Here is a 26,618-nt window from a genome sequence, read left to right as displayed (position 1 = left end):
TGGGTGTGTGTGTTGTAATTTCAAAGTTCTACTCTTTCAAAAAAAATAAAAAATCTTCTTTGACACTAATGGATAACATTAAATAAAGGGGGGTGAGGAGATCGGGAATGCAATGCTAGTGCATAGAATCTTGAGGCAGGGTAAACCCAGGTAGCAATAAAAACAAGGTTGCATGACGGTGGCCCTTCCACCCCCTCGGCCAAAGAACTCATGATCTAGGTTTCGAGTCACGTGGAATAGTCTCTTCACTTGCACGCACATGGTGCACCATGCCCATGTTTGTAAATATTATATTGTGGGTAAACATGTGTTGCCCACATTTTTTAGGTTCAATTTGTGTTCAAGTTTAGTTTTAACAAAATATCTACAGGCGCAATTGCCTAGTTTCTCACGTGCAGACTTCAACGTCGTGGATCCCTTCAACCCCCCTTCATTAAATGCAATGTGTTATTTACTCTTGAGACACAAGTTTGGCATAGTAATGACCACTCTTGATGATGAAGAATATATTCATTATATTAAGGATTCTTTTTATTTTATTTTTTTGAGGGGAGGGAGAGGTTGTCACCTATATTAATGTAGATATTATATGGGTTCAATTGAAGGATGTTTTTGTCTTGCCAAAGGCTTCAGTATCCATATGGGTGGAGGCCATTCAATTCTAGTTGTGAGAGACATGTGTCCCTCAAAACAACCTTAAATTTTTGGCCTGCTCAAGAAAGACCTTAGTGTTGGGTCGGGTTGGGCGTCCTTTGACAGATGGCGTCCACGTGGACGGTCAGTGGGATTTGTGTGAAGGCGGGTGCTGCAGGACAACATGACTCAATGCGATAGAAGAGGAAACAAGGGCAGCCTACTGAGGAGTGCATTAATGCTGTGGAGAAGGCGTGCGAGTTTACATCACTGTCACCTGAGGGCATCACAGATGAGAAAGAGTTGCATCTTGCCACCACATCGACATGGATCCACATGGTTGTGGCGATGCTTCTTTTGAGCTGTGACAGTGGTACCCAAGTGAGTGCCATCACAGACCCTAACGACATTGAAGCCCTCAAAGAAGTGAAAGCCAGCATTGATGTAGCGACAATCGATGCAACATTGTGTGTTGGCAGTTGGGAGTTCAATGTAGAGCCATGTACAAGCAGGTTTGGAGAGCAATTCACATGTGGGATAGACTGCACAAGTGGGGGACATACATCGTTCTTGCCTAATGCATCGATAGATGCTTATGAAAGAGTCACAAGCTTGCAATTGGACGATGCTGGTTATGCAGGGGTACTCTTCCCTTGGCTCGACAACCTCACTGGTTTGCGCTTCTTGCGCATGTTTGGGAACGCACTCGGGGCTAAAATCCCTGCTTCTATCGGCATGCTTTCCCAACTCATGATGTTTGACCTTTCGTTCAACAATTTGAGTGGATCCATACCTCACAGCATTTTGATGCTTCACAACTTACAAAGCCTTAATCTTGCACATAACAAGCTGGTGAGCTCAATACCCCCCCTTTTTGAACAAGCTCTCCTACCTCATAGAGCTGCGGCTCGAAAGCAACCAGATAAGTGGGCCCTTCCCTAATCTCCGGAAGTTGGGTCTCCTACAAATGCTAGATGCGTCTAACAACCGGTTATCAGGCCCATTCCCAAGACAGCTACCACCCTCCTTATGTTCAGTGTGTTTGAGAAACAATGAATTTTCTGGCAAGCTACCCAAAAGCATAGCAACCCTCAACCAGCTTAATGTGCTCGATGTGAGCAACAATGCATTCATCGGGTGTGTCGGTGATGCTATGTTTTCTCATTCAACCTTGCAACAGCTAAATTTGTCAATGAATAAGCTGAGCCAGCTGAGGGCACATCCAAAGCATGTTGCGAAGAGCCCAATGGTGGCGTTAGACCTAAGATACAACATGTTATCAGGCCCTCTCCCCAGCATTTTTGCAGGGATGAGCGAGCTAGCCTCACTCTCTTTGCGGTATAACTTCTTTCATGGGGTTATCCCACCAAGTTATGGGGTGAAGGCAATAGCCAATGTAGAGGACATGAAGCCGCTTGAGAGGCTCATGATGGATGGAAATTACTTGACAGGCCACTTCCAACACCTTTTATGCACGTGGCTTCGGATCACTCCATGTCCGCAAGCTTTGTGGACAACTGCTTTGTGAATTGCCCACAAAAGTTCACGTTTTGCCAAGGTAAGAACCAGAAGGTGCAGACATTATACCGGCTCTTCAATTCATCGCCGTGATGAAGGTCTCCTCCAGAAGCTTGTGCCTGCACTGTTGGGGGGACAAACAAGAGCTAAAAAGCTTTGTTTTTTAGGGGAAGATGAGAAGCTCTAACGAGCCGCATTATCAGCCTTGGATTAAAGGCATGCTTGAGTTTGGGTTTTTGGCAGGAGGCTGGCATGTGCATTGAGCTTTACTTCCATCAGTGTGAAGCTGACTACACAAGTGGGGGACATACATCGTTCTTGCCTAATGCATCGATGGATGCTTATGAAAAGTCACAAGCTTGCAATTGGACGATGCTGGCTATGCAGGGGTACTCTTCCCTTGGCTCGGCAACCTCACTGGTTTACTAATATATCGTGTAGATCCCTTTGAGATGGTGTTAACATTTTAGTACATCTCTCTTTCAAGCGAGGCAATGAGTATGATTGATGGGTGTCACACAAATACTCTTTCACCTTATTTTTTCTTCAGTTCGTTACTATGTATATTTTTTAGTAATTAGCCTTTATGCTTTTGATATATATTGTAAGATAATAGCTTATTGTAAAAAAGATCATTTTTTAAAGCCTTGCAAAACCATAGCTCTTCTTGCTCTTGCTAGCCCTAACTCGCGTGCAAGGGGTGGGTGCGTTCAGGGGCCAAGTAGTTAGAAGAGTTTGGGGAGATAGGGATATTGTCTGTTCATCCATCTCAATTGTTGCAACGGACCAGTCGAAGGTCGGGAGGACATGGGATGCTCTCGACGAGAGAGCCTTGGCTGTCCTCGATCCGCAACGGTGGCTCTTAACTGTGAAAGACGTCCTATTTTTTACATGGGGACTGGGTGAGGACTGCATCTTCTTCTTCAAAGATATTTCTTGCACGTCGTGTCTTCATCGACAATGCTTAGGTTGGTCAGCATATGAAATAATATGAATCGGCATACATTTGAAATTTTATTATTTCATATTATTTCTTGAATCTATGTAGTGTTTTGGAGGGTGGCTCCCTGATCAAGCTATGTATCTATTTGTTTCATCTTGGGTTTTCATCCATGTGGCATCCCCTTGATGGTGTGTTCATGGTTCTATATACGTGGTTCTGCTGGCATCCTGGCTCGCATCTGAACAGAGTCTACTCTGTAATTTTTTTGGGTTCAATATTATAACCACTCACACATTTAGTGAGTGTTGCAAAAAAAATAAAAAGATAAAAGCTCATTGTTATACTTGTTTAAAAAAATTAATAGATGATAACGAATATTTTTTTGTTGACAATTGTGTACCTCTCTCTTTAAAGAGGAGTATTGAGTATTTATTGGGTGTCACACAAATACTCTTTCACCTTTTCACCTACTAATTGCCTTAGTGTAGTATGGGTGAAGGTTCTTCAATTTTTATTGTTTGACAAGTGTACCGGAACGCCTTGAAAGTCTTGTGAATAAAAAGACATCATAGTCTTTTAGATGTTATTTTTCAAAGTTGCAGTCACCTTTTTGGATGAAAAGGTTTAAATGTTTTGTTTCAAGCTTACATTCATCTTTTTATTCATGGGAGTTTGATTCCATTAAATGAGATATTGATAAAAGATCCTTTCATTTAAAAAATTCATAGAAATTGATTCCACTATCTTGTTTTATTACTATTTTGTTTATTAAATTTATATTTTCTACTTAAAATATTTGTGTTTTAAATTAATATTTTATTGTTTTTATAAACTTCTTTCTTATTTTATTTTATTTCAAAATGTTCATGTATAATGTGCACCTTTCACATTATTTAAGTGGAGCTCTTTGTAATATATAAACCACTTGTGATTATATATGTATAATAGATCATACAATTTTATAATAAAACATAACAAAAATTCCATGTGATCAAGTCTCCCCAATCTCATAAAAATGAAAATTCTCTCAAAACATTTCAAATGCTTAAGTGAAAGGTGAGTATAGAAAATGAAAAGCCCCACGTAAATGAAAAATCAAAAACCATTTCATGTCCATATAAAAGAGATGGTCGTGTGCACATCAAACACATTTGTGTTTTCATTTGAGTATGGACACGTATTTAAACTTGCTCTCCTTCATCTCCCCTTAACTTAGCAATCCTTCCTGCTTCGTCACTTTGTATTCTTAATTTGTTATCATGCTTCCAAGTATTTTTTTCTCAATTTATTACCATGCTTCCAAGTACTTTTTTAGTAATTAGTTCTATGCTTTTGGAATATATTGTAGTCTAAATAGTTTAAAAAATTTATTAAAAGAGATTCACGATGTTTTTCCTAATGATTCACAATCGGTGCAACATAGCATCGACGTAGTTGTAGGCAGTAAACCAATAAGTAAACCACACTAACGCATGCGTTACTCTGAAGCTGCTGAGGTGGAACGTCAGCTTGCTAACTATCTTAGCAGAGGGTTTATCCAACCCATTTCTTCACCATGGGCTTCTCCTATCTTATTAATGAAAAAAAAGATGGTAGTATGCGTATGTGTGTAGACTATCGTGGCGTTAATGCGGTTACTGTTAAGAAAAAATACCCATTGCCATGTGTGGATGAGTTGTTCAACAAGCTCACTCATGCTTGTATTTTTACGAAAATAGACTTTTGTTGGGTTATTACCAAGTACGTATTCGACTTGCTGATATACCCAAAATTGCATTCCGAACAAGGTTTGGACACTACGCGTTTTTGGTTATGTCTTTTGGGTTAACTAATGCGCCCGCAACATTCATGACACTTATGGATAGTGTCTTGAAACCGTACTTGGAAAAATTTTTAATCGTTTTTCTTGATGACATTTTAGTATATAGTGCTTCTGAGGAAGAATACTTACAACATCTAAGGCAAGTGTTCGAATTGTTATGAACAAATCAATTATATACCAAGGAATCTAAGTGTGATTTTCTGAAGGACGAAATTTACTATCTTGGGCACGTTATTTCAGCTACTAGGCTACACATGGATCAATCCAAAGTGGATACCATTCGGCAGCGGCCTTCTCCTATAAATCTGAAAGAGTTACATATTTTTTGAGGATTTGCAGATTTTTATCGACGGTTTGTTAAAAACTATGCTAGCATTGTTGTTCTCATGACGGACCAACTGAAAGGCAAAGGCAGGACCTTTCAGTGGCCCACCCGCTCAGCAACATAGTTTTGATACGCTCAAGGATGCATTAGCTACAGCTCCAATTTTAGCTATTGTAGATCTTCTAAAAGCATTCGTTTTGGAAACGGATGCGAGTGACCGTGCTATTGGAGCAGTCCTACAAGAAGGGCGGCCAATTGCATTTGAAAGCAAGAAGCTTGATTCAGCACATCATAATTATTATGCTTATGAACATAAACTCTATGCAATAGTGTCTACCTTGAAAACATGGAGACATTATTTGTATGGCTCTCAATTTGAGATTGTGTTTGACCATGAAAGCATTAAATGATTTACATAGCAAACCGACTTGAAGGGTCGAAAAGCCAGGTGGGTTGAGATTCTTCAAGAATATGACGCAAAGCTCCAATATCGTAAAGGACGATACAACGTGGTGGCTGACGCTCTTAGTCGTATGCCTAAGATCAATTCTCTCTTGTTCACGGAACTTCGCAGTGAATTTTTGGATTCTCTGAAGGGAAAATATGAGCAAGATGATGCATATTCCAAAGTGTGGAGCCATGTGCAAATGAGAGATCCTTCTCACTCCAATGCTAGTAGTGTATTGTTAACCTCCACACATAGTTCTCCTTTATCGAGTGATGAACTACAGTGATGGAAGAATTTTACCATCGACAATGGGTACCTACTCCATAAGGGGAGAGTTTGTGTACCGACGGACACAGACATTCGGTGCCAAATTCTTTAAGAATGTCATGATAGTCCAAGTGTAGGGCACTTGGGTATTAAAAAGACTTATGCTCTCGTACGATGACATTTTTACTGGCCAGGTTTACATGGCTTTGTCCAAGATTATGTCTTACATTGCCAAAAATGTCAAGTTAACAAAGCAGAGCGCCTGTAAGCAAGAGGACTCTTACATCCTTTGGAGATTCCGAATGGGAAATGGGAAAGTATCTCTATGGATTTTATTGTGGGTTTACCAACCACTGTACGAGGTCATGACTCAGTATGGGTGGTCGTAGACCAGTTGACTAAACTATGTAGGTTTACTCCAGCCAAATCAATGATTAAGACTCCAAAATTAGCCAAGTTATTTGTGGACATTCGATACAAGTTGTATGGCTTGCCAAGTAACATTGTGAATGATCGTGATCCCAAGTTTAACAGTCATTTTTGGAGGGTTGTGTTTAAACGATTGGGTACACAACTCAATCTCAGTACAGCCGATCATCCAGAAACGGATGGTCAAACTGAATGAGTTAACTAAGTACTAGAGGATATGCTACACGCATACGTTAGAAGAAACAAATAGAATGGGAAGAATATCTACCTCTTCTTGAGTTTTCTTACAACAATGCTAACCATGTCATGACTGGATTTAGTCCTTTCATGCTCATGTATAGTTTTCAATCTAGGTCACCTGTTACGGTGGGGTTGGAAATTGAAAAACTCCAACAGGTTAAGGATTTTCTCCAAGACCATATGGATATGCTGAAACTCGCTCGTCAGAACGTCCGACAAGCGCAGGATTGGTATAAGATGAACACTGATGAGAAACGTCGGCAAGTTACCTTTGAGGAATGGGAGGAAGTATTTTTATGTGTGCCAGAGCATTCAAAAAGTTTGAAAACTGGGCCAACACCTAACTTATCTCCAAGATATTTTGGGCCTTTCAAAATACTCAAGCGAGTTGGTGATTGTGCCTACAAACTATCGTTACCTACACATGCTCCTATCCATCTGGTATTTCATGTAAGCCGTTTACGTAAGCGATTACATGGGGATGACAATGTCATTGACCAACAGATTCTGGTTGATTTCGTTGAACCTCCTACCCTACCGCATGAACCTGAACGAATTCTTGACTATCATAATTTACATACGCGTCATCATGTACGTTGACAAGCTTTAATCAAGTGGAAAGATTGACCTAAGGAAGGTGCCACTTATTAGTGCTCTTAAGAAAAAGTTTCCCACTTTTTTTTTCGAGGACGAAAACTATTCCTCAAGGGGGGAGTAATGGTAGGACAAGAGCAAGGACAGGGAGTCACGAACTGGGCCAGGGGCCAGGCTAGGTAGTGTGGACAAGCATTAGCTGAAATTTGGACTCACAAAGGGGTCCTTTAAGGAGTTTGACTTTATATCTCTCTACCAAAATGGGCACATGGATAAATTTTTGCAAAAAAACTCCAAAGCTGGCAGAGGTTTGACAGTTAGAATGTCCTCTTCAAGCTCTATCTACCGATATATAGCACGCCATGAGATTCCTCATATTTTAGAAGATTCTTTTTTTGATTCACTTAGATTCCAAAAGAGTTGTCACATCATAGGTGAATAAAAAAAAGAATTTTCAAAAATATGAGGAATCTCATGGCGTGCTATATAACAGTAGATAGAGCTTGAAGAGAACATTCTAACTGTCAAACCTTCGCCAACTTTGGAGTTTGTTTGCAAAAATTTATCCATGCGCATCTGGTGATGGGGTTGCAGTGCAGAGCTTGACAGCCCTCACTCGCTTCATAGCCAGCTCGCGGCGGTGTGTAGAGCTTGATGGCGTCTCACTAGCTGTAGAGTTTCACAGTGACGTGACAACTCTAGTAGTTCCAGCAGATGCCCAGACAAGTGGACGCCGAGGTGCAGAGGTTGATGACGGTCTCACTTGTTGTAGAATTTCACGAGGACTTGGCAGCTCTGACTCGCTATGGTATTTGCTACAGATGCCCGAACGAGCGCACACCGGCGTGCACCCATAAGCTATTTTTGGAAAAAACATTTTCTTAGTGTTGCGCTTTAAAAACAAAGTCACAAGGCCTCAAAAAAAATCACTTGCACTCGCTGCGTGCCCCTGCCCTTGCCCTAGCTAGGCTACACAAGGGATAGAGTTTGCAACATCTGCACGATGCCTGGCTTGCGACGCCCTTTGCCTCTTTCTCTACCTCCCTTAGTCTCTGTGCAGCTCGCTATAGCTGGTTCTGTCGTTCGCGGGTTCTGCTAGCCATGTAGGCAGTTCTCTTGTGAAGGAATTAGAAGCAGTACGTACAAGCTGGTGACATGAACGGATAAGATCAGTTGGCTAAGAGAGAGAGAGACTCTGCAGCACCTCTCAACAGCCCCAACCTACGCGCACGAGAGAGAGAGAGAGAGAGAGAGAGAGAGAGAGAGAGAGAGAGAGAGAGAGAGAGAACCTATAGGCCCCGAAACACCTTGCACAGTATGTGTGTGTGTGTGTGTGAGAGAGAGAGATCAACCCAGGCCTATATTTACCGAAGCACGGCTCACGGGGAGAGACGACATGGCCCCTTCCCATGGGAGAGAGACAACCGGACCTTCACAAAATAGAAAGGAGAGGTAGGCGTCTGTGAGAGAGAGAGAGAGAGAGAGAGAGAGAGAGAGAGAGAGAAGAAGAAGAGAATTTTTACATCGTAAAAACTATCTCAAGAGACCTTAAAGATCTAGGAGAGTTGAACACAAGACCTATTATTCAAGAGGGAAATGTCATAACCAATCTACCACATGTGGGTGATAGAAAGATTCCTCTTCTTGTTAGCGCGCACACACACACACCCACGAAGAAGAGAAGAAGAAGAAGAACAGAATTTTAACGTCGTAGGAAAGATAGGCTGAGAAGAGAGACAGAGCATCTCCCATTATTCTTCTTTTATTTGAATTTTAATCGGATCGTAAATAAAATATTGGTTTTATTGATGGGCATTCAGATTCGTTTCTGAATTCATTGGCTTTGCTCCTTAGAGGGATTCAAACTCACACACAAGACTGTGTGAGTAATTCTCGTAAGCGAATCATCGAGAGCACTTCTTAGCTCTTAGCTTTCAAATTTACATATAAGAAAAGAGAACTTCTCACATCAATTACAAAAAATTGGTGAGGGAGGGGTGGCCTTGGTGAAGGCCATCTTGGAGGAGCTTGTTTTCGTCAAGCATGAAGCAAAGGCTTTTCAATCAAGTACGCTTGCACCTTGAAAGCATGCGATAGCAAATCTCAAGGTTTGTACGTCATGCCTGCTCTCCCTATTGACGTGTTTTGCTAAAGTCTTAGGATAGTATCTGCCTAAGATTCTCCTTAACATGAATTTCTTTGGATCACAAGTACATATTGCTCTATTTTTTTTTCTTTCTTGCAATAAGAGCAACTCTTTGGTCTCCCTCAATGTTGGAGCAACCCCTTGGTATTGCTAAACAACCACTAATTTTTTTGAAATCAATTATCACTAAAAGTACACGAAGGCGTTGCCATAGTATTGCACTAGGTGTTTGAGGTGTCAATCTAGGATAAATTACCCCTCTGCATAATGTGTCTATATCTGCTTCCTAAACGCACTGCCCACAAGGCCCCTACGTTGGTTCAAGGGTCTATACCAAGGCTTTCCAATAATATTTTTCCAACAAAAGAAAATAAAGATACACGATGGACACAATTAACACTTCCAGTTCGTAGGTCAATTTTGAAGCATTTGCTAGTAGTAGAGATAGATGCCATTTGGATATTCGCTCGGGTTTTAGTTCGCTTGAGAAATCTCGCTCAAGCTATGGTAAGACTCGCTTGAGGACGTCAGAGAGGCACTTGGGCCCCAGATGTGCCAACTCATCAGTACCCTGTGTGCTAGTAGCCATTTAGAGGTTCTTTTCAATGAAAGGATTATGGGAGCCTTTGAGGTTAAAAGATCCATTAAGCAAGGCTTCCCTCTTGCCCCTCTGTTATTTCCCATTGGATCCCATCCTCTAGTAACACTACTCGAAGATAGCATTGCTAAAGGAGATATTCAAGGACTAACTCTACCTAACAATGACCATCTGTTGGCTAAGCTCTTTGTGCATGACTCCCTACTTTTTATCAAAGCATGCCCTCAAGTCATCAGGAAGGCTCTAGAAATTGTGCAAACATATGCCTTAGCCTTAGTGTCCAAGTGTAACATTGAAAAGTCAAGATTGACCTCTCTCTCTCTCTCTCTCTCTCTCTCACAGAACAATGCATTTGATCCATCTTTGTGACACGGAAGATTGTGTCTGACGAGGAAATAATTTACTAGATCCGCCACATTGTTGCGAACAATATTGTACCATCTACTAAAGAATGTGTACTTAAAGTTTGCAAGCACGTGATTTTTTAGATGAGTAGTTACCTTCAAAATGATGCTTATTAGCTTAGAAATACTTAAAAGGGGAAATATGTACTTACAAATCCAAGGCCTCCAAAATATGCAATTTGCTGATGTATTTTTGTGTATAGGCACCTTGAGTTCAAAAATGTTTGAACATAAGGTAATTCATCAAGAATAGCATCCACCGTTCCATTTTGCAAGCTCTCCTGATAGTCAGTTTCTGATACTAGCTTCTTGAGCCTTTGATGCTTAATGTGTAAATTACTTGTAATATAATCCTTTGTAAATGAACCATCTTGATACCCAATAGATAAGTTTATGTTCTTTTGAACCTCTTGGAAAGTCAGATATTTGGGGATATGTAGCTGTGAGGATAGTATTGATGCTAGGCTGGCTGTGTAGCTTGAGGTAAACATTAATACAATCACTAACCAAAACACCATAAGTAGCCTTCCCAATCTTGTTGAGATATCAACCTCTGCAAAAAAGTACCACAATAAAACATCTAAGAATACTTCATATATTCTGTATCAAAAATTATAAAATTTAACCTTGCACATCATAATTTCTCTAGGGAGTTATTTGGTACGTGAAAGTTTGCCACTTTTTGAAAATAACCAGTTTTATATGTTTCTACACAAACCAGTTGGTTTTTTATTTTTATTTTGCAAAACTCACATTTGTGAGTAAAATTATATTAGACATGCCAAAAAAATAACATTACATACTCTGCTCACAATCCGAACCAGAGTAGACCACATAACCATGAAGAACAAGCCAAAACCTCAAGCTACCACCGGACCAATATCCAAACATAATAAACATCATGAGGTTGCCACTGACAAGATAGGTCTGCCACCCCAACACCCTGTCACCGCCAAGATGGAGACACTTTTACATCGGCTAGACATGGAGCCACCCTTCAAAATTACCCAGACTACATTCCAGGAGAACAACGAGAAATAATACCGAGTACGGGTGGAGCCTGATCACTCCATCACCACTATAATGTGCAAACAAGCAACCGAAGCCGGATGGAGAGCCTCTAGCAATAGCACCCCTCAGGCCTTTGTGGAGGGCCAAACACCTGCACAATATAATGCAACAGAGCATGCGCACATCAAAACCCCCGAAGGGTGCCACGGAATGGACCAGGAATGTCACCACTAAGACATTCCCCCTCCGAGGGCCAGGACCACCAATCGAAACTTCACCAACGACCAGATCACATACCCAAGCACCACGAGCAGACAAAGCTAGGCAAGGGGCGCTCCATATCACCAAAAAGACCTGGCCAGATAGATTCACTCCGAAGAGGAGAAGGGTTGCTGACAAGAACACCCTGCATGCAAAAATTATGGCCGCCCTGAGAGGAGGGAAAAGGAAACAAATGAGGTAAAGGTAGCCAAGAGACCCTCTCGGAGGCCACCCCTGCCCACCGGCGCCAAGTCACCCCTACAAACTTGCTTGTGTTGCTTGCAGAAAAGCTGCAACATGCCCTCGAGGTCACCCAAGCCTCAGGACGACCCGCCAATGGAGCCCCCACTCCGTGTGAGAGCACTGAAAACCCCTAACAGGGTGAATCCTCCTCCCCTACTCCCGGCTTGTCGAGCAAGCATTCCCCTCACTTGCATAAGCCAATTGAAATTTTAATCTTGCGCAAACATTGGCTATGAATGTTTTGGCTTTTGAAAAAAAGCCTTAGAGGAGAGTCCAAGTAGTCATACTTTCAATGTTTTCAGTGATGAATGGGAGTTACCTATATTTTCAGTCACGATTGAGATTTAACTGGGAGTTACCTATATTTTTAGTCACGATTGAGATTTAACTGAAATGTTCTTTGATTGAGATTTACCTTTTTTTTTTGTGCAAAACTCACAATGGTGAGTGGATTATGTTACCAAATCCAAAAATTACAGATTCTTGTCATTCTCCTGACGAGCCATTACCACTTCAATGGATTCTAGATATATCGGTCGATGGGGGAGCCACCCCTTGACTATGGATGATCCCACACATTCACATTTGCACGTCCATTATAGAAACCCCAAGGGTCCTACTCCACTCTTTTGAGTTCCCTTGCTTTCCAATGGCGATCATCGTTACCTTGCTTTCTTGGACTATCTCCACAAACTTAGCTACCTCCAAAAAGTTCTAAAAAATTTGATGATTCCTTGCCTTTCAAATGTGTTTAAAGTAACAATACCTCACGATTTGTGTAGCAATGAGTAGAGAATGACTCTTGAACATCTTCCCTCCCAAGAAGAGATTATTCTTGAAGAATCCTATTTTCCAGATTTTTTGGACACATTTGCAAACCTTGCCTACCAGTCCACAGATTGTCGGACACTCTCTAAACAGGTAGGAAAGATCTTCACAAGCCGTTCTACATTGCAAGCATCTATCTGGACCAATGCCCCTAACAAGGACCTTCACTCCAGTTGGCATGGCTCCCCATAGCACCTTCCATAAGAAGACCTTCATCCTGTCCAGCCATTGAGGGCACCAAATGTTCTTGACGATCGTTTTCCACCTTGAATCTGGCCAAATTTTTCCCCACTATTTATTGAGCAGGGTGAACCAATCCTGTAATTTCATAAGAGAGCGAGATAGACATTCTTTGTTTCGGGTTTTAGGAAATGTCTTTTCACAAGCGAGTGCCAAGCTTTCCACTTGGACTCACAGTCTGGGAGATACCACAAAGTGATCTGTTTGAGGGCTCTGCTGATCAACAATCTTTCTAGCCCACTGAGGCTAAACTCAGAAGCCAGTTGATCAGCTTCTTTCCAACAGCCTCTAGTGTAGTCCCACAATTGGCCTATACCCCTAATCCCTTTGTTACTAACTTTCCTGGCCACTTCCCTCCAAAAAGGGCTAAGGGGACCAATGAGATATAGATTTGTTGAAGTACCTTGACAACTCTCCCCATCCCAAAGACCCTGTTACTCTGTTTCATTTACGGTGATAGACCGCTTTTGGCCTGTACAAAGTAGCGTTTATATGCATGGTCACATGTACAAAAAGATGTAAATACATGCATTTGGGAGCTTTGCAAAGTGGTTTCAAGTTCGAAAAAAGGTGCAACGTGTGCACATTGTAAATATGTGTGCTTGCCTGTCGGCAGTCGAGCATACGTACATACCTGGATAGGGTATCAAGGACTTGGATATAGTTCTAGGTGGCTTATTTTGGCTCTAGATAACGTGTTTGAGATTTCTAGAATGTAAATAATGCAAGTGAAAAGTGTGGGTACTCTCATCCCGCTCGAGAAGTTTGACACATGCGGTAAGTCTCTATTTGCGGCGCCTGATATGCGGTGATACGTGCATCGCCCTAGAAGTGGTCAAAAATGAAATATGGGGATGTGGAAATGTGCTTTGGGTATCGAGGATCAAGCGTGTGAAATTTGGTGAATTTTGGAATCTGTTTGGGGTTTTTCTTGCGAAAAATGCCCGCCAGGGGTCAAACTGGCCAAAACTAGGCCAAAAAAGGTCAAAAAATGGTAAAAGAAAGGTGTGAAATGGCTTCAAATTGCCACATCACTCACGGTGGCGTGAGTGTTCCAGCTGAGAGAGGACTTTTAAAGAGAAATATCAACACTTTCACCCCTCTATGTGTGGGAGGAAGCAAGGTTCCTACAGGTGGTCTAGTGTAGTCCCGTTGCGTTTGCGTCCTGTTTTCGAGTGTGTAGAGGAGTGAATCAGAGCTTTCTCTTTTCAATTTTGCACTTGGGAGAGTCTATGGAAGTTATGAGGTTTCCATGGATGTGTGTGTGCAAGGAATTGAGGGAAGAAGGTGCGGCTTTCTGCAAGACTATGTGACCCTGTATCGGTGCCATTAGAGTTGGCGCAACTCCAAAGAGTCCAACAGAGTGGAGTTTGGTGAAGCTTTTTCAATGGTTTGAGAGTGGGATTTTGTGGCTGGATATTTTGGTTTTGTATGGTTTTTCTTGTGTATTTTGGTCACCATCAAGAGTGATTTCAAGTGTTGATCACCTCGACTCACCTTGTAGTGTCTGCGGGCAGGCAAGGGCTTGTAGGTCGAGGCGTTTGGAGTTAGAATTGAGCATGTGGGTAGAGTTTTCTGGGAACTTTTGAGTGGTAGTGAGTGAGGTGAGGAATTTAAGTCAATTCCTTGTGTTGTGTTGAGTTGTCCAGGTGTGTGAGTGTGCGCACGACATCTTTTGCTCCATCATCCTTTGGCGATCCCACTGGGGAGCGGAAATTTCCCGGTTATACACCCAGGTGGAGCGGTTTTGCTGTGAAGTTCGAGCCTCATTGAAGAAAAGTGGTGGTTTGGTTGAGGTGCAAGACTTCAATTTTTGTGGAATTACTCATGCAAGGGAGAAGCAACTTCAAAGGGATGGCGTATAGTCGGCCAGTGTTTACAGGGAAGGAGGATGTGAAGGATTGGATTGCGGACTTCGAGTTGCATACGCTTGGTATGCACATTGTGAATGACGAAGCCAAGCTTCATGTATTTCCTCTTGCGCTCAAAGGAGAAGCTCGGGTGTGGTTTGAAGGTTTAGAGGAAGAAAAAATGAAAACATGGGAGGAGGTGAAGTTGGCAATTTTTGACAGGTTTGGAAAGAAACTAGCTGCAAAACAGAAGTGACAACAAAATTGAGAGGTTTGCAGCAAGATGTTCATGCTAACTTTAAAGAATTTTTGCAACACTCAAAGGGCTTTGAGTTTAATTAGAGGCGGCATCCCAAGTACCTCCAAGGGATTTCTTTAAAGTACATCAGTTTATGGAATGTCTCCATCCAAGTGTAAGGGAGAAGGTTGATCGAGATGAGCTTGCCACATTTGAAAGAGCTGTGGAAATTGCCGAGGCCAAGAGCAAGAAGATCAAGAGAAGGTGGGAGCAAGGCCTAACACATATTGAGCCACTTGTGGTGCAACCAATGGTCCCTGTGAAAACGGATGATAGAGTGGAGCGAGTGGTTCAAGGTCCAGATCCCGTTACGGCCCGGGTTTTGCATGATCTTGCCGGCCAGTTTCAAGAATTAAGAATTAACATAATGAATAAAAACCAAAGAGAAGAGCGGACAGCTGGGAGAGGTAGGGGATGAAGGCTACAAGGAAGATGCTACAATTGTGATGAAGAGGTTCACTACTCCCCTAATTGTCCTGAACCACCAAGAGAGAGAGGAGGGATATACCCCCTATATGGACGTGGTCGAGGAAGAATAGAAGAAAATCATCAAGAATGAGCATTAGAAGCACCGCCTCCGCAACAACAACTACAACCATTTCCTGCAAATGGAGAAGGTAGGGCTATTAACATCATTACCCTTGAGCATCAAGATGCGGATATTTTGGCCAATAAGAGAGCTAGGCATGATAGGGAGAAAGAGACATAAGAAGAGAGGGAAAAAAGAGCAAGGAAAGGAAGGGCTAAGGTAGAAGACAAACCAAAAAGTAGCAAGAGGCGGCGAAGAAGGAAAATTGGTCCAGAGGACTACCTCCTTGGGCAAGGTGTTGAAGACTATGATATTGTCGACGACATATGAAATCAAAAGGCAAATATATCTTTTGGTCAATTGGTGGTTTTGAACGCTAAATTGAGGAGGCAATGGACCAAGTGTGTGAGTACGCGGCTTCCTTCCAAGAAGGAAAATCATCAAAGCATGGTGTCATCTTTGAGGGTTGGTCACCCAGTGGATATGGTGTCAATAGTTGAAGGTATGTTGGGAAAGAAGACGGAAGTGCAAGCATATGTGTATGGTGGTGCCAAAGTGTGTGTCATGATCGAGGCTATCATGAAAGAAGAAGATGTCAAGATATCAGTGAATGCTTCGATTCGTATGAGAATGGCCAAACACAAAAAGGCAAGGTGTCTTGGAATAGCTGAAGATGTGAAGATAAAAGTCTTGGGGATTGAGTGCTTGGTTGATTGCTATGTGATGCAAGCGGGTGAGAATGTGTATCCAATCATTTTAGGGAGGCCATGGCTTATAACCCTTGGTGCTAAGGAGGATTGGGGCACGGGCTTGATCACCACCCCCAACAAAGAGAAAGGAAGGACCATTGTCTCCAACATGAAGACACACGAGAGACGTACACAACCCCTACTAGAGATGCAAGATACGGATTCGACAGAAACCACATCATACGATAGTGATGCTTCATCTACATCATCAGAAGAAAGTGTAGAGGAAGGCTTGTTGCATTTATGTCCTGATCTTTTTGGGATAAGTGTTGAAAAGGAAGCATCAATGCATGATGTGAAGGTCAAGGAGGAGAAGGATACTCCAAAAGCAATTGTAGAGCCTGCCAAAGTGAATGTAAGGAGCATGCTAGGAGAGGACTTGACAGAAAAAGAAAAAAATGAGTATGAACACATGTTTATAGAGTTTCCAAAGCTATTTGCCACTGAATATACACAGTTGCAAGGAGATAAAGGAGTCGAGCATAGAATCATATTAAAAGAAGGTGCCAAGCCAAAGGTTCAAAAGCTTAGGAGATTGGGGGTCATTCATGAGAAGGCACTTCATGAAGAGGTGACGAAGCTTTTGGAAGTAGATTTCATCTTTCGAGTGGAGGAGTCCGAATGGGTCTCTCGAGTTGTTATTGTGCCCAAGAAGAACGGAAGATTTAGGATATGTGTCGATTTCAAACCTTTGAATGCTGCCACAAAAAGGAATCATTATCCACTACCCTTTATAGATGAAATCCTCAGTCACGTTGCAAGTCATGAACGTTACTCAATCATGGATGGATTTTCTGGCTACTTTTAGATCTTGATAGCGATTGAAGATCGATTGAAGACGACCTTCATTACTCCTTGGGGTTGTTTTGCCTACAAAAGAATGCCTTTTGGGCTGGTTAATGCATATGCTACCTTCCAAGGATGGATGAATAGAGTGTTTGGTCCCCACTTGGGTAAGTTCATTCGCGTTTTCATGGATGACATTGGGTGTTATAGCTCAAGGGTCACACATTTGGAGAAAGAGGTTGAGTTTTGAAAGGCTTCCACACGAGGGTGGGCAACTCAACCCAAAGAAGTGTAAGTTTGCTCATGCCAGAGTCCATTTGCTAGGACATGTGGTTTCCCAAAATGGAATAGAAGCTGACCCAGAGAAAGTTAAGGCTTTATTTCTTATGGATCCACCCAGCAACACAAAGGATTTCGCATCATTTGTGCACAAGCTCAGGTACTTGTCATGTTTTTTCTGGATGCTATGTCAGTATGTGTATCCTCCCCAGAAATTGAGTCAAAGAGTTCAAGGGTTTGAATGGAATGAAGACATACAACAGTCTTTTGATGGCATCAAGGAGGTATTGTGTGCTTTACCAACAGTGAGTCCTTTCGACTTGCAGTCGATTTTCTATGTATCTATTAGTGTGGGGTCATTAGCTTTTGGGTCAGTTCTCTTACAAAAGCAAGGAAGGAACTTCAAACCAGTTTATTTTGAGAGCAATATGAAGAATGTAAGCGAGTTCTCCTATACGGAAATGAAAGAGTGGGTATTTTCCTTGGTTCAGGCTTGTCGAAGGTTTAAAACCTATTTGTTGCCCCAAAAGTTCTATGTGCTTACCACATCAAATCTTTTGCCTGATGTAGTACAACATTTGAAGCCTTGCAAGCGCATCTTAAAGTGTACTTTGGAGCTTCAAGAGTATGATTTTGAGTTTAAAGTGGATCATTTTGTTAAAGCTCACTTGGCAGACATAGTGGTACATAAGGGGGGCGAGCTTCCATCTTACCCAAGGGTTGAAAGGGATGATCATGAAGAGGAAGTATATATTACTAATGCGTATACAATGATGTTTGATGATGCATACAGGAAAGTTCTTCAAACGGCAAGTGGTGGGGTATTCATTAAGAACCCAAAAGGCGATGTAATCTTTTCTAGAGCATACGATCTTGATGAAGCTGAAAGTAACAATGAGGTTGAGTATTTCACGCTTTTCCTTGGGTTGAAGCAGTGTGTTGAATTTGGACTGAAGAGGGTCATTGTAAAAGGGGATGCATTGCTAGTCATGAATCAGTTGCTTGGTTTGTGGAATGTTAAGAAAGACAATTTGAAGAAGTGGTTCTATGGCATCAAGAAGCTTTTGCATGAGTTTGAGAAGATACAATTTAAGCATGTTCCTCGTGAGAATAAAGAAGCTAGTGAGTTGGCTAGGGACAAGTTGGATGCCTTGGTAGCTCCTTTAAAGGTCAAGGAAGCCTTGTATGCAGGAAGGGAATCATTGCAAGATGTAGAAGTATTTCTTGGTAAAGGGCAATGTCTAGAGGGCATGTCAAAGGTTCTACCTAAGAGAATAGTTGCAAAAGCAAGAAACTACACATTTGTAGGTGAGGATCTCATGCTTTATGGCAAGGATAGCATTTTGAGAAACGTGCCGTACAAAGAAGAGATAGGCTTGATTTTGGAGCACCACCATGAAGAAACAGGCCATCAAGGCAAGGATCAGGTTGTCTTTCGTGTTTTGAGAGCATGTTACTGTTGGCCCTCTATGATGAGAGATGCTTATTTTTGGTGCAAGTCATGCCATGAATGCCAAGTGTTTGCAAATTGGAAGCTTTTGGCTGAGCTTCAGAAAGCTATAATGTCTTTTGATGCATTTGCAGAATGGGGAGTGGATGTTGTAGGTCCAATGCCAGGGACCAACAATGGTAAAAGCTATATCCTTGTGGCTGTGGACTATTTGACAAATTGGGTGGAGGCAAGAGCAGTAAAAGATGTAACAGTAGGAAGAGTGGCCTCTTTTTTATATGAACAAGTGTGTTGCAGGTTTGGAGCTCCTATGGTTATCATTTCTAATCGTGGACCAGGGTTTAGGGGAAAACTTGTTGTTGCTCTCATGGAGAAATTGAAAATTCAACATAGGCATTCATCTCCTTACTACCCACAATGCAATGGGTTGGTTGAGAACTGCAATGGTCAAATTGTGAAGATGCTATCAAAGAAACTAGACTTGGACTTGGAAAAGTGTTTGTGGGCTTATAGAACTGCGTATAGAGTGTCAACACAGTTTACACCATATGAACTTGTTTATGGAAAGGAAGCTCTTATGCCCATACAAGTGCAGTTGGATGCCTTGAAGTTGTTGTGCAAAATGCAAGGTGAGCATAATGACAAGCTGTAAGAAAGAATTCTTTCTCTAGAGTTGCTACGAATTAATAGAGAGAAATCCATTGATTATTATCTTCAACAAGCAGAGACAGGGATGGAGAAAATGAATAAGAGGCTGTCAGAGAAAGAGATCAAAGAAGGAGATTTGGTGATGAAGTGTCATAATAATCAATATCTAATCCTCCTAAATGATTTTCTCATATTAAACTGATCATTTAATTTGGGGAAGTGCCAGGGGAGAAAAAGCTAGAATATTGAATGTCATAATAATCAATATCTAATTCTCCTAAATGATTTTCTCATATTAAATTGATCATTTAATGTGGGGAAGTGCCAGGGGAGAAAAAGCTAGAATATTGGTTAAACTAGCAGACCGACCCTAGTAGGGATCCAAAGGAGGGAAAATAGGGATCCAAAGGGGGGGGGGGGGGCATCTGCAAAAGATCCATGTGCAACAATGGGCTAAAAAGACCCTAAGGTTTAAGACTTCCAAAATGCTAAGGTTCCAAAATTCAAAGGTTGTGTCCAAAGGTCAACCCTAGGGGAAATTGGATGCTTTGTGTGTAACTAAAAATTCTTTGCATATCCCTACATGGGATGGGGCGAGCCCTTCTTCTAGGGTATGAGAGAGAAAGTCACACACACACACACACAGGCTCCCTTTACACAAAGGGAATTAGGGACACATGTCAGCTCCCTAGCCCATATCCCCACAAGGTTTGTCCAATTCCTATTGGATAGCCTCGGAGGTGGACCAATGAGAATTAGGCTAGAGTAAATCTAGTTTAATTAATTTAAAAATACTTAATAAAAGAACCAATGAGAATTAAGTCTCCTAGAAGACTATTGGATAGTCTCCCAAGGGGTCCAATGAGCATTCACGAGCCCAATGGCTTGCCTGATTCCTATTGGCCAGGAGGCAAAGAGGTCCAATGAGAGTTTAGTTTAATTATTAAATTACCTAAAGCTCTCACAAAAGGGGAAAGAGGGACACATGTCAGAAGGCTATCACTTATGCTGCTTAATAGCCATTGGCTTTTGACTTGGGGAGGTCCAATGGGGAGCCTGCAAGAGAAATTAGCAAGAGGGCTCGCCCAAGAGAGAGAGGGGGCTGATTTTTGAAAGGCATTATCACACACACACTCACACAATCTCATGTGTGAAGAAAGGGAATACTATCTCTTCCCAAGCTTTAATGGAGAGCTCATTACCTACTCCAAGCTTGTGAGATAGAAGCCTACATCAACACACTCTTGGCATGTGGATGCAAATCCAACCAAGAGCCAAGCTTCAATGCATGCTCATCTCCTCTACCAAGCTAATTACTAAGCTAAATCTATGCTAATATGAGTGATTATGTGAGGAGATGTACATCTTTCTCGTAAGATACTTCTTCGTCCTCTCAATCTACTCTCATACCGTGCTATCTCTCACCATCTTCGAAGGTGTGTGAGGTCTTGCGTCTGAGAACGGGGATAATTAAAGTTGTGTTTGCTAAGTGTTTTGCTTAGTGCATGAAGATTTCATCTTCATTGCACTAGCTAGTCTTGAAGCAACACAAAGAATTGTATTGTACAATGTCTCTCTTGATGGGAGAAACCATAACACAAAGCCTTTTGGAGAAAGCAACAAAAAGCATAACACCTAGTTAGATAGCATGAACAATACTTTTGGAGAGACACTACATACGAAGCACCTGGAGTGAAGTACCAAGTGATTTAAAAGATAGAGTCATCAGCATGCTTCACGACGAGTTTCCCATTCCAACACGGGATTACCGCTTCAATGAGGACGTGATGAAGGTTTAGATGCACGAATACTGCAAGCACAAGTGTTTCGAAGTGCAAAAGCAATTAATCATGGGTGGAACAAACCAGGTTAGTATTAGGGTTTATTCTTTTCTATTTGTTGTATTGTTTTATAAACGCCGCTATATGTTTATACTTATAGAAAGCTGTCTTATTGTTTCTTTTTGCAGAATCCAACAGATATGCCTCTTGGACACAATGAGACGTCTGATTAGACGACATCAGTTTAGCCGTAGCTAGATAGCATTAGTTTCCTTTTGTCATAGCATATGTATCATGAGATAACGTTTATACGTTTTCTTGAAAACCATGTATATTTTTTCAATAATGACAATGGTGTTGTAGCGATTACATTTGCAAAGTTTAACAATCAAGTGATTTTTCCTATGATGTGTACAATTGTCATTGATTTACTTTCATCAATTTACTTTTGTCAGTTTTGTATCTTTATTCTGCAAACAACATTATGGATGATGGAGTTAATGGTTATATTGTTTTGTGGGTGACTACTTTGGATCTATATCTAAGCTTGCACTTTCTTTCAAAAGTGAATCAATTAATGAAACATTTAATATGGTTGATGGCCAAAAAAAAAATTCTCTCAGACGTCCCTATGACCATCGCTATATAAGGTCGCCTGTAAACGTCGCTATAGGTCGCCTGTAAACGTCACTATGATCATTGCTACAGGCGTCGCTATATAGCGACGTCTATAGCGATGCTCATAGCGATGATCCCGTATCGACGCTTTTAGCAACGATCTTAGCGACGCTGTGGATTATTAAAACCCAATGTATTTCCATCACTACTAGCGTCACAAGTGCACACAACCTCTTGTAGTGAATGTCACTAAGAAGCTACTTGTCAGCAAAATTGTAGAAGGCCTTGGAAATATTCTGACGCCGATTTGGGATTCTAATTTCTAGTGGAAAGCCTAAAAATAGCTCAAGAATAGTCACTTTTTTAAACCTCATACCAAGGGCATCTACCAAGCATTAATGAAAGAGGGTGATTGGTTCGGCCCCTTGAACAAACACTGGAAGGTACAATGGTCAAAATTTTGGTAGCTTGACATCACTAAGAACATTTGGAATCCAAAGTGGACTCAATTTATGAAGGTCTTGTTGTGGAAGGTGTTGTGGGGAGTTCTGCCAATACATATCAAGATTCAGGTAGGTTAGTATTGGGTCAGATAGATTTTCAGGGTGCAGATTGGCTAGCAAAGACCTCGCCCACCTGTTCATAGAATACCCGACAATCAAAGGCCTGGCAAGAAAGGTGTGCAAATGGATTCAAAGAACGTGTAAGGTAGGGTTCTTTAAGAAGAATCTATGCCTTAGTGGTAAATATTTTTGAAATCCTGCACTTCTTGTCTTATCTCAAACTATAAGACATTGTTTCTTCAATAGTATCGGGAAGGCCAGGAATTGCCATGTATTTGGTAATGAACTCTTTGTGGCTAGCTTCTTAGAGATTGTACACGAAATTAAGGAGATAATTTATGTGTTAGGAAAAGGGAAAAACTTGAATGACTGGCTTAGGGCGACTCTCGCCATCTGATCGAGCCTTCATATGTAAAGGGTTGGTAATAGCTTGCTACTAGGTTCTTCTGCCCCTCAAGGCTTGGAGTGAGCTTGAGGCTGATTTTAAATTTCTTGTGGTTATCTAACATAGTCACTCACAATTGTGAGTTTTGCAAAATAGAAAAAAAACACAATAGTGTCACTTTCTATTTTTATCTCTCACAAAGAAGCCTCTTATCATGAAATTATACAAAATGGTCTCAAGCTCAAATCGAGTCTTGAGGTACTAAAGATTACAGAGTGGATGTCCTCTCCCTAAGGCTACCAAGAACATAGTATATGTACTATAATAACAAGCTTTTACTTATCGAAGTCTTACAGAACAGAATGGGTAGCTCTATACCAATTGTTTGAGTATTGTTTTCTTTCTTGGATGATCTCTAAGAATCTTGCCACCACAAGGTCGCTTTCAAACACCAATGGTTCCTCACTTGCCATATATGGTGGAATTTTGAGTGCAGATAAGAAGAGCAAGACTACTCATCTTTTTGCCACCAAGGAACAGATCAGTCTTGAAAACCCTAATTTTCCATTTCTTTTGGACCCACTTGCAAATATTCCCTGACAACCCTCTGATTGTCTAACATTTCATGAATAGGTGGGCCAGGTCTTCTCTAGCCATCCTGCAACTTGAGCATCGATCGAATGAAATTCCTCTTTCCTGGATATTTACTCATGTTGGCAAAGCACCCCAAAGCACCTTCCACAAGAATACCTTCACATTCTGAGGCCACTTTGGGTTCCAGATGTTCTCCATGACTCCTTTCAATTGATCTTTTGGCCATTGTCTTTTCAATAAATTGTTGAGTGGGTTAAACCAAGTATTCTCCTGCATTAATACATGATAAATTCCTTTTGGATTAGGTTTCCAAAAAAGGCTACTTCCGGGCTATCTCAAATCTTTCCACGCAATACTGGATTCACAGATTGGCATTACAACATTGTCAAGTTTTTTTAGCACTCTATTGGCTAGCAATATCTCATAGCCATGTAGTTGATACTAGGTTGTCAGCACGTCAATGGATTTCCAGCTCTTATTATTATTGTCCCAGAAGTGACCAAGCTATTTAAGACCCTTATTATTCAGTTTCCAAGAAACTTTATATGCAATAGGGACTTTGAAGCGGTCCTAAAGCTTTAGAGAGCTAGGGGGACCAATGTAAGATGGATTTCTTGAAGTATTTGGTTTCTTCCCTCCACTCTAGTACCCTAGATGCTCTTTTACACTTCCTCACCAGCTCCCTTGAGATGCCATAAAAGGTAAGCTAGATCAATTCGGGGCAAGAAGTTTGTCGTGTACCTCGACTTTTTTCCATTGTCCACCTTTCTATCCAAGTTTTGTTGTATTGATCATGCCCTTGGTCATGATAGCCCATAATTGGTCTTGTTTAGCCATTGAGACCATAAATATGGCACACGAGGCTTGAGCATGGACAGAAGGGTCAAGAATTCCGAGACCTACTTGGGCAAGTGGACAAGCTACTGAATTCCATTTGGCCCACTACCATGGCTGGGAGGTTCTCATGTTGTTTTTCCATAAAAACTGCTTTACTAGTTTTAAGAACTCTTTCAAGTTGCACTTAGCCATCTTGAGAAGAGGTCTTGTGAAGGCAATATAGGGGAGCATAAATGAATTAGCACTGTAATTTGGCTTGGGAAGGGAAGAAGAGCATACTCCCACCTTCACATTTTTGTTTTAACTTTCTCAAGGGCCCATTGAAATCTTTGTTTGTGGTAACATCTACTCCCAAGGGGGCTCCCAGATGCATGAAGATATTTCCTTTTGAGACAATTTCCCCTGTCCAAACAAAAGGGTCAAAAGAGTCATTTTTTTACAGGGAGATCAACCTTGACTCCCCTATATTACATTTGGACCCCGAGGCCACGACAAACGTTTGCACAATCTCCAGAGCTTTCTTGACAACCTGGGGGACATGCCTTCAAGAAGAGAAGCGACGGCTACAAACATTTTTGGCAAGAGCTAGTCGTTGCTAGGTAAAGTCAAGCCTTGTATCTCCCCTTGCACAGCATTGGCTTCGATCATCATGATAAGAGGATTCAACTCGATGGCAAAACGTAAGGGGGCAAGGGGGCATCCCTGCTTAATAGACCTTTTGACCTCGAACGAACCCACAATTTTTGCATTCAGCAAAAGTTCTCACTGGCTACCAGCGCCCAGTACCCGAATGAGTCAACATAGGCGAGGCCTAAAGCCTAGAGCTTCCATGACATGTTATCCTATCATAGGCCTTGTCAAGGTCACGCTACAGCCAGATGTACTCTTATCTGGTGAAGGTTGCATATTTAATGCCCACCATCATTGCCATAAATGGACCTTCCTTTGATAAACCCGTGCTCATGGGGAGAAATGACTCTTTTCACCAGGAAGGGGCCAATTCTCAGGGCAGCCTCCTTGGCAATAATTCTGTATGCTACTAACATCATAGTAATGGGCCATCGATGCTTCAATTGAGAAAAATAGACCTTTTTGAGGATGGGTGTGATTAGCCTTCTCTTTACACTTGCATATACCGACCCTTTGATAATGACTTGGTTAGTCAACCGTGTGACTGGGACCTTGAGATCATCCCAAAATTCTCTGAAAAATTCATCCATCAGCCCATTTCCACCAGGGGAATTTTCCTTGCATAGAGATTGCAATTCTAGTGAGCATTTGTCTTCGGAAAATGCCACTTCCAAGTGGTTGTCTTTTGATTGGGGGATATTCTTCTCGACACTCCCAAGAAAAGTTGTTCTGGCTTCACCCACTTCCTGCGACCGGGTCTCTAGCTAGCCAATAATCTCGCTAAGATAATTCAGCATTAGAACAACCATCTCAAACTAGTTTTGAACAAAATTCCCATTCTCATCATAAAGCGAATCAATGTAGCCCTAGCTCTTCTTGACTTTTAGAGCTCTAAAAAAATGTGCTTCATGAGAGGCCTCCAACTAGAGGAAGGTCTCCCCGGAGAGCAATCTTGCCTTCTTGATTTCTTCAAGTTGTTTGTTGGCTAGGCTAGATTTAGCTTTGATCCAACGCTTATGCTCATCCTTGGTAGCAAGCCCAGGAGTCTTTAATCAAGCCACCTCCTTTATGAGATGCTTGATGTTGCTTTTTTTTTTTGAGGACCCGAGCTTTTTATTGACTTTTATATGCTCCAAGCAAAAAGGTTTCCTGTAGGGAGCAATTGTATATAAGCTAAATTTTATATAAGCAAGACTTTTGAATTCATCAAATCTATAGTTTATTGTGTGTCTGAGAGAGAGAGAGAGAGAGGGAGAGAGAGAGAGAGATTTCTTCTTTTTCCTACGTGCCCTACGGAAGATCCATTGTGAAAGCGACACCACCAACGTGTTAGCAATAGCGAGGGCTTCCAACGCCAAGTTTGTACGATTTCGGCGATGTCGCGAAAGCGGGCTCCTACGAGCTTCTAGGTGAGTTTTCTTGCAAACCGGGTATTAGTTCTTTGATTTCTTTGTACCTATGGGTTCACGGTGAGTAGAGCTACACATTAGGACTATTAACAACAAGAAAAAGTGACCTGTATTTTAATGCATGTCTTTATACGTGATTGTCGCACGAGGTAGTTAGAGATCGGATACCAAGTCATAGTCCACAGGGTAGTGATCTTGTAAGAAGGAGAGTGTATCCTGCGAGTTTTGTGACATTTCAAATGCATTTGGCCTAGTTTCAAAT

At 41.6% G+C, this 26,618-nt stretch overlaps 1 pseudogene; it reads left to right on the top strand.

Annotated features, from left to right (window-relative positions):
• Window positions 1–759: 759 nt before the first annotated feature.
• On the top strand, window positions 760–2,244 carry LOC147447497 (uncharacterized; annotated as a pseudogene).
• The last annotated feature ends 24,374 nt before the right edge of the window (window positions 2,245–26,618 follow it).

The sequence above is a fragment of the Adiantum capillus-veneris genome, chromosome 11, assembly GCF_014529385.1.
Source record: "Adiantum capillus-veneris isolate H3 chromosome 11, ASM1452938v2, whole genome shotgun sequence".
NCBI lineage: Eukaryota > Viridiplantae > Streptophyta > Polypodiopsida > Polypodiales > Pteridaceae > Adiantum > Adiantum capillus-veneris.
The sequence above is the reverse complement of the archived record's forward strand: the minus strand, read 5'-3'. Positions and strand labels throughout refer to the sequence as shown.